The 14,631-nt window shown below is 41.1% G+C and overlaps 1 pseudogene; it reads left to right on the top strand.

Moving 5' to 3' along the window:
- The first annotated feature begins 533 nt into the window (after positions 1-533).
- LOC145410910 (5S ribosomal RNA) lies at positions 534-652 on the top strand (annotated as a pseudogene).
- Positions 653-14,631: the final 13,979 nt, after the last annotated feature.

Genomic DNA, 14,631 nt, shown 5'->3' on the forward strand with positions numbered 1-14,631 from the left:
GAGGGAACAGTATTGCGGGCTCATTGCCATTGGGTCCTTCTTCCTCACATTAAAAAAAAAAAAGTTCATGTTCCACTACAGAGTCACTTAGTCCTTTCCTGCTTCCCCCACGAGTTCTTCTGGGTGTAGAGGTCACGGGGCTCTTTGCAATGGGCGCAGAAGCGGCAGAAATGGCGGGGCGCGAGTGCGACATGCTTTGACCACAGAGGAGGAGAAGGACCTAAATGGCGCGGCTTATCTGAGAAGACAAGGGTTAACAGTGACAATGGGGCTGACAGCTGCTAACTTACATGCTAAGAAATTATTGGTAGAAAATCTCGGCAATACATAAAGAAATATTGTAGTTCCAGGTGAATGTAAATGTCAATTAGGCTTCTCCCTTCCTTTCTGATATATATTTTTATTACAGAAATAGATTACAAGGCATAATTCAAAGGGGAAATTACCGTGGGAATTTAGCGAATGAATGCATGTGAGGTGTTGTCAGGTGATAATTAGCCAATTCCTGGTGTATACCACTATCACTTACCTTATTTTTTTGGTATACCACGTTGAGTACACCGCTTCCCGTCCGATCAGCGAAGTTAAGCAACGTTGGGTCTGGTTAGTACTTGGATGGGTGACCGCCTGGGAACACCAGATGCTGTTGGCATCCCTACGTGTCAAGTGGGGTTGGTGGAGGATTAGTGCCCCTCCCTGTAAAACAACTAGCTCTAAGCCCTTGGCCACCCCGTTTGGGATACATGGCATCTGGCAATGGATGGATGGGATATATTATTTTGTATAAGTATAGGGCATAGGGTTTATTTCAATGGATGAAATCTGTGGAAAAATCCGGGGGAGATTTGCTTAGCGCAGGGCAGGCGATAGGAAAGGGTAAAGGAGGTGAGGTAAGGAGGGGGTGAGAGGGTACTGGAGGGGAGGTAAGGAGGGGAGTCAAGAACGGAGGAAAATGGCTAAATTGTCAACAATGGATGGGAATACAGATGAGATTAGGAGTGCAAACTATTGGTGGACAGTAGCAGTACATGCTAAAAAATGATTAGTAGGAAATCTAGAAAATACAGAAAAAGTAGGTAGTTCCAGTTGAATGTAACTGTCACTTTGGCTTCTCCCTTCCTTTCTTATATAATTTTTTTTTTATGAGAATAGATTATACGGCATATTTCAAAGGGGAAATTTCCGTGGGAAATTAGCGAACGAGTGCATGTGAGGTGTTGTCAGGTGATAATTAGCCAAGTCAAGGTGTATAGCACTATCACTTACCTTATTTCTTTTTGGTATATATTATTTTGTATAAGAATAAGGCATAGGGCTTATTTCAATGGATGAAATCAGTGGATAATTCCAGAGGAAATTTGCTTTAGCGCAGTGCAGCCGGGGAGGTGAGAGGACAGGGTAATGGAGGGCAGGTAGGGATTGGAGTCAGGAACGGGGAAAAATGGCAAAATTGTCAACAATGGATGGGAGTACAGATGAGATTTGGAGTGCTGACTAGTGTTGGACATTGGCAGTAATGATAGATGATACAAGCCACCACTTGTAAGCCCGGGATAATTCAAAATAACACAGAATCACAAAAGTGACGCCCCGTGGTATGATTCATTGCGCCCGAGCATCATGAAAGTGATGCCCCGCAGTTAAGGGGTTAAAAACAGCTGATGATTCCGTAACATAGAGTGCCACGGTCAGGTGTGCTGCTTCTGGATGCAAAGGATGCAGGAATTCATCAGAGAGAGATGGTATCACATTTCACAAGTAAGAAATATATCTTGTTGCTAAATGTTATGCAGCGTATTCTAGGTTCTGACTTCTCGGTCCTAGGTATGGTGCAATGTGGGGTTCTTTGTTCCAGACCGGGTCAGGGTCAGCCAGGAAGGAAAAAACACAAACACCTTGGGTCCAAGAGTACACTTATATATTTACTAAAAATACACACATACACTATTCCATGATCAAAGCTGGGTGGATACAATAGCAGTTACAAGGATCACTCTCAATTCCTAGTTCAGCTCGTTTAATATGGGATCGCACCTGACTGATTTTACAATATGTCCATCCAGTATCACAACAAGTATTCCACAGAAATATTCAGGCACATGACATGTGACACATACATATACAACAGGGCTTAGTGTCTCCGGCAAAACTTAGATGATAATATAGATATATACTCAACCTTAAGCCTAGGTGTCCGTGTCACAGAGACGAAAGCCTAGCTAATATAATATATTCGCGTCACATAGACGAAGCCCTAGCTAACTTAGTCTATGCCGCGTCACATACAAGAGAGTATATATGTATATGGTCTCACACTGGCAGTCACCCGAGGGGGATTTGATGAGGCTAGGGTGGGTGTACTCTCGTGGGAGTGGAGGGAGGGGGGGGGGATTTAGTGCGAGTCCACGGGTGTGGTTACACTGACGTCTGTTGTCCTGTGGGGGAGGTGACATTGGGGGAATATTGGTCACAGTTGGGGGGAGGATCCAACTCGTGTGGGTATGCTGAGTACTCCGTGTAATAGCACTTTGAGTAATAGGGTACACTAGAATGCACAGGGGGTGAGCATACTGGGGAAAGATCACACGTTATATGCGGGGGATCACAGGAAGGGTTCACTGTGGGACGGGGCTGTTCACACTGGGGGAATGTAAAAGGAGGATCTATTACTCACAGTTTCTGACAGAGAGGAGGACAGGGCCCGCTATGACAGGAGTTCCACGTGGCGGCCTGGCGTGGGAGGGGGGCTGCCCGGTGAGTAGTATTGATGCAGGTGGTCCATTGGGTTGCCACGAGTCAGAGAAGAGTGGGCCGTTGGTGTGTAGGGCGGCTCCCTAGCCACTATGGCCTGACAGGAGGCCGGGCTCTCGGGGCTGGGGCCAAAGAGGGCCAACAGGTGCACAGGTCGGCGCCGGCCCTTCTTCGTTATTGGGGTTCTGGGAGAGGACCTGGGGAGGCCCGGGGCTGGGGTCGGGCGCAGAGGAGGCGGCGCTCTGGCACGTCTGCTGCTCCTTCTGGGGGATAGCAACCCTTGAGGCTCCTCCTGAGTCCTCTGTCAAAAAGGAGACCGGTCCAGGGAACTCGGTGTTCGAGGGTCTGCTTGGGAACTTGTCTATGCAAGTCCCACCCCGATTCTGGTGAGAGTTCCCTCTGCTTGAGTGTAGTGTCGTTTTCCTGCACGCTGCCGGGTGGTCAGGCTGCGGAGAAGTAGGGCATCGGGGCGCGAGGGACATATGACGCTCTTGACTGGTAGATGCGACAGGTAAACCAGCCTCCCTGTCACCCCCTAGTGGGGTTGTTATCGCCCCCCCCCCCGAACTCTCCTCCTGGGGTGGTGGAGTCTGGCTCACCTTGCCGCGCGGATATTTAACTAATTCTATAAGAGTACTGCTCCATGGGGTGGGGCGGGAAGATTCTTCCACAGTATCCCTGCATGAATGAGGCCTCTAAAATGGGCCCATTTATCTCCAGTCTTTCTCTCCATGTCCTCTTCTCTTCTGTTCACATTCTCTTGTAGATATTTCCATGTTTCTTCCGGCCTTTATCAATCTGGACATTCGGTTTCATAACATGGATAGTGCCATAAAGGGTAAGACCTATGGCGTTGTTTTATACTCATTGGCTAAATGTACCCAATATAATTCGATTGGCTAAATGTACCCAATATAATTCGATGAACTAGGCAGAAAAAAAAAATCATAATCCATATATGTTTTTGTATTATAAGCAAAAAGTGTCTCTGTATTAATAATCACTGCTTAGTGGAAATAAAGTATTTGAATTAGAATTAGAGTGTCGGTGTTTCAATATGACCGCCAAAATCACACGTGTGGCACAGACACATCATTGATACTTGCTAACTAAAGGGCAGCATTCCAATTATGAAGCAATATGGCCGCCGTCTTTCTGAACAATAATCCTGTTCAAGAGGTCACGTACTTAAGAGCACTTGAAATCTAAATATTTTAAAGTATGCGTTCAAAGCTATTAACCTGGTGCTTAGGAATGTATGTAACTTTTGTCAAGTTGTGATGGTAAATCTATACAGCACAAGCGATAAGTGAAGTGGAAAGATGGCGGAGTCAGCATCAGTGGTGTGATTGTTGTTTGTCTTGTGGCGTCAGCTGTCTGTAATTATTGGTGAGCCCAGGCCCGAGCACCGAGGTGTACTTGATCATTTGCCCGTCAGGACGATCGTGTGGAGGGTGTTCACTGCGTCATTCAATGATAGACTCCACCAGTAAGTTACTGTGTTAGCCATGTCACATGTGCTAAATTACAAATGTACACACAACTGATTCATTCTTTACCAAACGCCCGCGGCCTTTCCATATTTTCTAGTGAATGTTTCACAGGTTGATTATTATTCCTGGATTACCACAGCTACTGGGGATTTTTATAAACCTGCCTCTAAAAGCTACAAATGAGGTTTTAGAAAAGCGTTAATGTTTGGCCGTCTACCAGCAGCTGACCGTATTTAACATTCATGACGCGCATTTTTATATGTGAAAGCTGGCTGTCAAATGCAAGTGAGGTTAAGTTGGATTAGGTTAGGTTTGGCTGGGTTAGGTTTGATTAAATCATTAAATTTGCCATGGCTTTGACACGGGCTACACTGATGCATCCAGTCAGAGAGATGGTTGGTAAACAATGCTGGCAGTCAGAGAGACCATCGGTAAACATTGCCGCCGGTGGCCTGGCCGCTTCCTTAACTACCCAAAAATAGGTTTATTTGGTCGTTTTCCAATCACTTCATGCAGTCACAACTCATTAGTTAACTATCTGTGTTGCATATGTACCAAAATTACTTGAGATTGTGGGTTTGTTATAATGCAGGTGGAATCGCCACACCCATTTGTATGAATTACCCTGTATGCTTATTTGGATCAAGTTTGTTTTAATGTTTCATTCTCTTTCCAATAATTTTTAAGATGCTGTAAAGTTTTGTGTGGTGTAGCTAGTAATTATCCAGTTAAACATACACTTGTACCAGTAGAAGGACCTTACCAATTCACTTCATATTCCTCCAGTTTGTTTTTTGTATTATTGTGACTGTTTTCAGGGTGGTAAATTACCTTTCCTGATGAAAAATTTCCCACTGGTTTTATCATCACGTTCCTAAAGCCATACCTACGATTCTTTGTCTTACAGTACTGTACGTACTCAAAGGTGGTTTTCATGTCCTAACTTTCCAACTGGAGGCTAGGTTAGGTTAGGTCAGATTAGATAAAATTAAATTATTAGGTACAGTTAAAGTAGGTTAGGTTAGGTTAGGTTAAATTATTAGGTACAGTTAAGGTAGGTCAGGTTAGGTTAGATTAAATTTAATTAGGCAGACATGGGGGAATGGTAATCTGTAATCATAATTGATTTCAGACTTTTGTGTAGGTGGGGACGCCCATCATCCACTCACCCAATGTAGAGGTGCATATAATCTCTACACTGAGTGACAAGCCATTTACTATGCTGGGTAGTAACCATATAACCGGGGTTTCTGGCTGGGTTAAGTGTCCCCCAGATTCCCCTATCCAAAATCACTTACCGTACTTCGTGGGGTGGAAGACGCACTTTTTTGTCTCAAAATCATCTTCAAATATCCCCATGCGTCGTTGGAGGCGAGACTACCTTGGCTCCATTTAGAAGGATCACTTATACAGAGGATCACCTCACTGTTTGGCAGTCAAGTATTTTTTTTAGAGTATAAACACCTTTGATTTATTGGAAAAAGTTACATTCACTTGTGTATATACAGGAAACTCGCACGGAACACGTGGGTTTCGTTCCTACCGTGCCATGTTAGGTGCGATATCGCGTATATTTAAACTACTCCGTATTTTGCTCCCTAGACCCCCCAAATGTGTTGTTTTGCTGTTATCTGTCACTGGTAATCACTAGAAAGCACTTTAAGTGGTTAGAAGGTTTATTTAATGTTATAACTCACAAATACAGTACTGCACAGCAAAACTTCAACACACAAATACTGTATGTAAACACAAGGAAACATTCCGACGCCGATCATAGGTAATCATTTAAATCAGGTTAACTGGTACCAGGGCTTTATTTAATGCTTTATCTTTTTTGAGTGCTTTAACTTACAAGTACATACCAGAACAGTACATATTTAACTTAGAAATGCAGTAGTGTGGAAAAGCTGTACAGCAAGTCTTTAACAAACAAACAAAAAAGGCAATATTCCGACGCCGATCATGGGTAAGCATATAAATCAGGTTAACTGGTTACAAGGCTTTATTTAATGCTTTAATTGCTTACAAGTACATACCAGAACAGTAAATATTTAATTTACAAATACAGTACTGTAGAAAAGCAGTACAGTAAGAGTTTGACGAACAAACAAAAAAGGCAATATTCCGACGCCGATCATGGGTAATCATATAATTCGGGTTAACTGGTTACAAGGCTTTATTTAATGATTTAACTTTATTTAAGTGCTTACAAGTACAGTACATACAAGAACAGTAAATATTTAACTTACAAATACTGTACAGTACTGTGGGAAAAACGAACAAATAAAAAAGGCAATATTCTGACGCCTATCAGGTAAACTGGTTATAAGACTTTATTTCTTGCTTTAACGTTATTTAATAGTACTTTAAGTTGCACATAAACTTACCAGAACAGTACAGTACTGTAAATATTTAACTTACAAATACTGTGCTACTGTACTCGGAAATGTCTCACTCACTGAATAATTTCCCACCTAGATCGTCACGTAATCAAAACAAACCACTCGCTGCGGTGACGTTCGAGGATTTGATCTTTCAAAGGCCTCTCCTGCGTTAATTTGTAGTTTTCATAATTGTTCTTTAATCTTACGTTGTCTTAAATGTATCCCAGCCCTTACCGTGTATAATTGCGAGCGCGTTCCATGAGATCGTGTTCCGTGCGAGTTTCCTGTACTCAGATTTTACGATTAGAAACACCCAAGCTTAAGAAAAAATTTAGGGTTTGTTTACAACTGGCCATGTGACGGTCTGGGGATTTAGCAGTATAGCAGTTTAGCAATTTAGCATCTAGCATACACACTGCTTTAGCAGGCTAACATAATCACTGGTGAACTCCCTGCTAACCTTCTGAAATGCGGTCATGATCACTTTGCTTCTCATCCATTCAGTAGCTTGTAAGAGAATCATACTGGAGATGATGGCTAGCATGACATTTGAGTCACTGTAACAGACGTCTCATATGGAAATTCAATAACTCTTGTTTGGCTGGCTTCTCTTACTGATATTTTGTTTCATTAGAGACAAGAATATAACAGAAGGAAACAGTTTTATATTACCGTTACTGAAAAATGGGAAAAACAACTGCAACATAAAACAGTACTGTCTGAAATTACAGCTTTTTAGCAGTTTAGCAGTATAGCAGTTTAGCACCTAGCATTCCCCCAACTCTCAGAACATGATCACTTCTGAACCCCTTGCTAACCTTCAGAAAGGCAATAATGATCACTTCACTTGCTATGCAATCACTGACTAGCAAGGGAATCATATTGGAGATGTTGGCTAGCTTGACTTTTGTTGAGTTATTGTAAGAGACGTCTGTCTCATGTTGAAATTCAATAACTCTTGTTTGGCTGGCTTCTCTTACTGATATTTTGTTTCCTTAGAGACAAGAATATAATAGAAGGAAACAGTTTTATATTACTGTTACTGAAAAACGGCATAAACAACTGCAACATTAAACAGTAGTGTCTGAAATTACAGCTTATTAGCAGATTAGCACCTAGTGTTCCCTCAACTCTCAGAACATGATCACTTCTGAACCCCTTGCTAACCTGCAGAAGGGCAATAATGATCACTTGCTATCCAATCACTAACTAGCAAGGGAATCATATTGATGTTGGCTAGCATGACTTTTGTTGAGTCATTGTAACAGACGTCTGTCTCATATGGAAATTCAAAAATTCTTGTTAGGCTGGCATCTCTTACTGATATTTTGTTTCATTCGATACAAGAGCATCATAGAAGGAAGCAGTCTTATATTACTGTTAGTGAAAAATGGGAAAAAGTTGCAACATTAAATAATACTTCCCGAAATTACAGCATTATTAGTGGTTTAGCAATTTAGCAGTTTAGTGCCTAGCGATGTGGAAATTCGATCATCCCATGTTAGGATGGCTTCTGGTACTTTTAGGGTACATAAAAAGGTGTAAACATTCCTTGTAATTGATTTTTGAAAACATGGTTGTGTTGTTTGATTCTAAAGTTCACACATGCAGGCATTTGAAGACATGCAGGCATTTGTTTTGGAGATATAGTGTATTCCTTCACTTAATGCCCTTTGTATTTTCTTAAGTGAATGAAAGAACTGGTTTTATTGAGTTTTGTTTTTTTAAGTTCACTTCACGAAAAATAATGCTTATCTCTATATACTGATACGAATGTAGTGTACTTTAATAGAGATGAACATCACGTCTCAAATTACTTTACAAAAGGAATCGGACACTTCATATTTCATAAACAAACCGGTAGTGTTAAGATGGCGTCGTGGTATGGATAACATTTTATAAGGAAGGGGTTGTTTGTTTGTTTTCTTGTCTTGTACCCTTCTTTTACATAAAAATAAAGACACCAAACATATATATACAGTAATGAAGAGAGACTCTAATGTGTTAAGATAGTGTCATGGAATGAAGTAACATTATGTAAGGAAGGGGTTGTTTGTTTTCATGTCTTGTACCCTTCTTTTACATAAAAATAATGAAACCAAAGACAGATATACAGTACTGAACAGAGGCTCTGAAAGGTGAGTGTGTATTTTAGTGAAAAATACTCATATCAAGCAACCTTTCTGTAGTCTTAGTCAAGCCATACTTTTTCCCTCATAGCTTCCCTTCCAGAATTAGGGTGCGACTTTCACACTGCAGCGTCTAACATGCCACGAAATACGGTAATCATGGCAGTTGTTTCAGAGAGCCTCGGAGGGCGCAATACCTGCCCAGGGCCCCAACCAAATGGGCAGACTTGCGTAGCCATGTGGAATGTGAGAGGTGTGAATGAGGAGAGCAAGAGGGTGGAAGTGGTGATTGTGTTCAAGAGTGCGAGATATTGTGTGAAACGAAGATGAAAGGGTGCGAAGTGGAGGAGTGGGAGGGTGTGAAATGTGTAAGATTGGGAATGAATGGGCGAGGAAGATGCAAGGAAGGAGTTGCTTTGTTGATGAATGAGGTGTGGCAGAGTGGAATGAGGGACTACAAATGTGTTAGCTCGAGACGTACGAGTATGTATGTCAAGTTCATGTTTGAGAAGATGAAAGTGGCAGTGATTGTAGCATATGCACTATGTGAGGACAGGAGAGAGAGAGAGAGAGAGAGAGAGAAAGACAGGTTTTGGGATGAGCTGGGTGAAGTAGTGGGAGAAATGCCCAGGAGCTATAAAGTAATTGTGATGGGGGATATGAATGGAAGAATAGGCACTGGTTCTGGAGATGACATAATGGGTTGCTATGGAGTACCAAGAGAAAATGATAATGGGAAGAGACTAAAGGATATGTGTCAGGAGAGGAGGTTGTGCATTTGTAACTCGTGATTCAAACACAGAAATGCACATAGATATAGGCCTACATGGTATAGAGGGAACGGGGATCGTGTTGAAAGAAGCCTGATTGATTACGTGCTCGTACAGAGGTCGATGATGGGAATGGTTGCTGATACGAGGGCTGTGAGAGGACGATGTGGAGGTCTGTCAGATCATATGATTGTGGTATGCAAGATTAAGCTGAAAGGAGTGAGGTGGAGCAGGAGAGAAAGAAGCAGTCAGGAAGAAAACTGAAAGTTGAGAAGCTGAGGATCAAAAAAATGGCAGATGAATACAGGACCAAAGTAGAGGACGAGTTAGAATTACTGAATTGGAATGAAATGGATCTGGACAGACTGTGGATTGCATATAGGGATTGCTTAGTTAGGAATGCTAAAGCGGTATGTGGTGTGGCAAAAGTAACAACAAAGAAGAAAGGTACGGCATGGTGGGATGAGGAGGTAAAGAGAGCGGTGGAGGAAAAGAGGAAGAAGTGGCTAGAGTGGTTCCAGGATAGGGGTTCAATTGAAATAAGAATTGAATATGTTGAGAGCAAGAAGCATGTAAAGAGACTAGTCAAGAGGAAAAAGAAGGAGGTAAATGAGGATCTAGGAAGAAAAATGAATGCGAGCTATTCTGAAAATAGAAAGTTATTCTGGAAAGAGGTGCGGAAATGTAGAAGTGAAAGCGGTAAGAAATGGGATGGTGTAAAGGATGCAGGTGGTAGATTATTAACCCATGGAGATGAAGTAAGGACCATATGGAAAGAATATTTTGAAAGCCTGATGAATGGGGATAGAGAGAGCAGAGCAGCTGTAAACATAATTGGTTTTGGGGGTGTGGAGAGAAGGAATGCAGTGCCAGGAGATGGGACACTAGCACAGGTGAAGAGTGCTCTGAAGCGGCTGAAAAATGGGAAAGCAGCTGGGGTTGATGAGGTGTATGCAGATATGCTTAAATGTAGTGGAGAGAATGGAATGAAGTGCTTGTTGGAGATATGTAAGAAGGCATGAATGAGTGAAACTGTGCCTGCAGAGTGGAAAAAGGCTGTGATTGTACCCCTGTACAAAAATAAAGGTGAACGGAGTGAGTGCAAGAATTATCGTGGCATAAGCTTACTGAGTGTGGTAGGGAAGGTAGCCTATATGGAAGAATTATTATAGAGAAAGTAAGAGAGTTATCAGAAGTCCTAGTGAGTGATGAACAGGGTGGCTTTAGGAGTGGCAGAGGATGTGTGGACCAAATATTTGCAGTGAGACAGATAGTAGAGAAGGCTTATGAGAAAGACCATAAGGTGTTTATGGCATTCATGGATCTGGAAAAAGCATATGACAAAGTGGACAGAGAAGGATTGTGGAAAGTTTTGCGTATGTACGGTGTAGAGGGTAAGCTGTTAGGTGCCGTCAAGAGTTTTTATGATGGTAGTGAAGCATGTGTCAGGGTTAATGGGCATCTAAGTGAATGGTTCACAATCAGTGTGGGCGTGCAACAAGGTTGTGTGATGTCCCCATGGTTGTTCAATGTATATATGGATGGGGTGATGAGAGAAGTGAAAACACGAGTAATGGAGAGAGGGATGGCATTGGTAATGAATGGTGATGGATGGAATATCTCAAATTTGTTGTATGCTGATGATGCAGTACTGCTTGCAAGTACCGGACAAGAACTTGGTAGGCTAGTGCAGAGTTTTGCTGAAGTCTGTAAGCATCGTTCCTTGAGAGTAAATGTAGAGAAGAGTAAAGTGATGGTTATTGAGAGAGAAGGTGACTCCCAGTGCAATGTAACAGTGAATGGAGAGAGACTGGAATTGGTGAGAGAGTTCAAATACCTGGGTACAGTGATAGAAAAGAGAGGAAAATGTGCAAGAGAAGTTGAAAGTAGAGTGACACAAGGAAGAAAAGTAGCTGGTGCAATGAAGTCCTTGATAAGAAACAGAGGCTTGAGTGTTGCAGCTGCACAGAGGCTTACATGAAAGAGTGTTAGTGCCAGCTTTAACATATGGATGTGAGACTATGGTGTGGCATGAAAATGAAAAGTCAAGAGTAAGGGCAGTGGAGATGGGACTGCTGAGGAATTTATATGGAGTTCAGAGGGTGGATAGGATACGAAATGATGTGATTCGTGAAAGATGCGTAGTGAGGAAGACGGTGGACACCAGAAGTGAAGAGAGTGTACTGAGATGGTATTGTCATGTGGAGAGAATGGATAACAACAGAGTGGTGAAGAAGGTATATCTGAGCAAATTCGAAGGAGGGAAGAGGCGAGGTAGGCCAAGGAGAAGGTGGAGAGATATGGTGGATGAATGTGTGAGGAAGAGAGGTTTGGAAGTCGGTGAGACTAGGGAACTGACAGGAAATCAAGCTGGCTGGATGAATTTTGTGAGGAGATGTGCATGATCAGGGATTTTTGTTACCCCTTTATAATGTGGCAGCGTCTGGATTGACTCTGTTGGATACGATATGTGAAGCTACAGAACGTGGTGAATGTTTTTGGCGTATCAGATAGAGCCAGGATTCCGGGGGCTTGAATGATGAGTGAATAGAAGCGTGGCCCATTGGATTGGGCAAATTTGAGCTGTCTGGACATTGCTACTCCTCACCCTACCCTTGGGTGGGAAAGGAGGTCCGGATGATGATGATGATGATGATGATGATGATGTGTAATTGTAAACGTAATTGATTACTTAGGCATTTTTTTCAAAGTAACCGCAATTGTAATCGATTACTCTCATATTGTAATCGTAATCATTGTTACTTTTACGATTACAAGGCCCCAGATAAATTATTCTTCCACAAATACTGGTCAAGAATAAAATACTGTAGTTCAGTGTCAAACAGTCAAATATACACCATAAAAGTCCATAAGTAATATGAAAACAAAAGTGAATTGTAGGTTATCACTTAGAAGCTTCCATATAATATCCTACCTAAGCTAGAATAATATCACCTGGGAAGATCTCAGTTGGTAGAAAAGTTAATAGAATGAAAGGGTCAAGGACAAAGTGAAGAAAAGTCTTGGTGCTTGAATTATTAAAACACATTTGTTTTGTAAATTGGCAAAAAATAAAGGAACAACTTACCAGACATAGCACTGTACAGTACAGTATATTTTATCCAGAGTAACAGTCGCCATAGATTCTGCAGAGCTTAACCCTATGTTCTTCCTTACGTAGTCAATTCTTATTAAAATGATTTGCATATAAGATATATATCCCTAGAAAATATCAGTTTTATATTACTGGACGATGTTTTTGCTTTTAAAAACTAACCAGCTATTTAGTTAATCAGTGTCAAGTATGAAAGAAACATGCTCATACTTATATAGTGCATAACAGTACATGTAATCATGAGTACTTCTTATGTAATCGTAATTGATTACTCTTACTTTTACTGTAATCATAATTGTAATCGTAATCTGAAGTTTGCAAAGTAATTGTATTGGTAATCGATTACAATACCCCTGTAATCGCACCATGCCTGTTATTGGGTACAGTTAAGCTAGGTTAGGTTAGATTAAATTTAATTAAATTATTAGGTACAGTTAAGATAGGTTAGGTTAGTTTTTGTTAACACTTACGTTAGGACTCCTTTCACCATTATAGCAGACAGATTGAACGAGTTGACACAGCAGAACACAGCTAAAAACAAAGGCGAAACAGATTTTGCATGAATCGTTTATGTACTACCGCAGAAAAATATATGTAACAGACTATCAGGAAGAAGTACTGGCTGTGGAAGGTGCTTTTACTGCTTCAAATACAGGTAACTCGCACGGAACACGATCTCACGGAACGCGCTCGCAATTATACACGGTAAGGGCTGGAATACATATAAGACAACGTAAGATTTAAAAACCATTATGAAAACTACAAATTAACGCAGGAGAGGCCTTTGAAAGATCAAATCCTCGAACGTCACCGCAGCGCGCGGTATGTTTTGATTACGTGACGATCTAGGCGGGAAATTATTCAGTGAGTGAGACATTCCCGAGTACAGTAGCACAGTATTTGTAAGTTAAATATTTACAGTACCGTACTGTTCTGGTAAGTTTATGTGCAACTTAAAGTACTATTAAATAACGTTAAAGCAAGAAATAAAGTCTTATAACCAGTTTACCTGATAGGCGTCAGAATATTGCCTTTTTTATTTGTTCGTTTTTTTCCACAGTGCTGTTCAGTATTTGTAAGTTAAATATTTACTATTCTCGTATGTACTGTACTTGTAAGCACTTAAATAAAGTTAAATCATTAAATAAAGCCTTGTAACCAGATAACCAGAATTATATGATTACCTATGATCGGCGTCGGAATATTGCCATTTTTGTTTGTTCGTTAAACTCTTACTGTACTGCTTTTCTACAGTACTGTATTTGTAAGTTAAATATTTACTGTTCTGGTATGTACTTGTAAGCAATTAAAGCATTAAATAAAAGAGTTAACCTGATTTATATGATTACCCATGATCGGCGTCGGAATATTGCCTTTTTTTTGTTTGTTCGTTAAAGACTTATAATAAGAGAAAAATACATTTTTGTCTTGGTATCTTTACCTATTTGCTCAGGTTTGCTGTAATGGTTTGCAACTTGTAGAAAACTGTGAAAACTTTCGGGAAGTGAACGAAAATCTGGGACATGACCTTGACTTCACCGTCTCAAGTATCATCTGTCACTGTCAGTTCACCACCGGCTATCGTGATGAGTGGATGTACGATTTTTTCGCTCGTGGCCATGCCTAACCACACATAGTTACACCCATTATCTCGACCCAGACAGAAAATACAACCTTTTTCCTCCCTTGCAAAACACAAACAACCACCCTGTTTACGAGACAGCAATATATATTGCGAAAATAACAAGGTAAAATGATAAAGATGAACGTAAAATGATTGAGAAAGATGAACATGTTATGACGGAAAAAATACGTTTTCCCTGTCTGTAAACGTATTTATTTCTGCTTTGCATCTGTATTCGTAATAATTAGACTTATTGTTCGTTCTGAAACTGCATTACGATTCTATTTTTAGCCATTCTTGTGGTGTGGGAGCTGGAAGTTGTGACACAACTTCCTTATTGCTAATCGGACTGACCCTCCACTTTA

This window comes from Coenobita brevimanus, chromosome 86, assembly GCF_032717465.1.
Source record: "Coenobita brevimanus isolate Jiangsu-jjx chromosome 86, ASM3271746v2, whole genome shotgun sequence".
Taxonomy (NCBI): domain Eukaryota; kingdom Metazoa; phylum Arthropoda; class Malacostraca; order Decapoda; family Coenobitidae; genus Coenobita; species Coenobita brevimanus.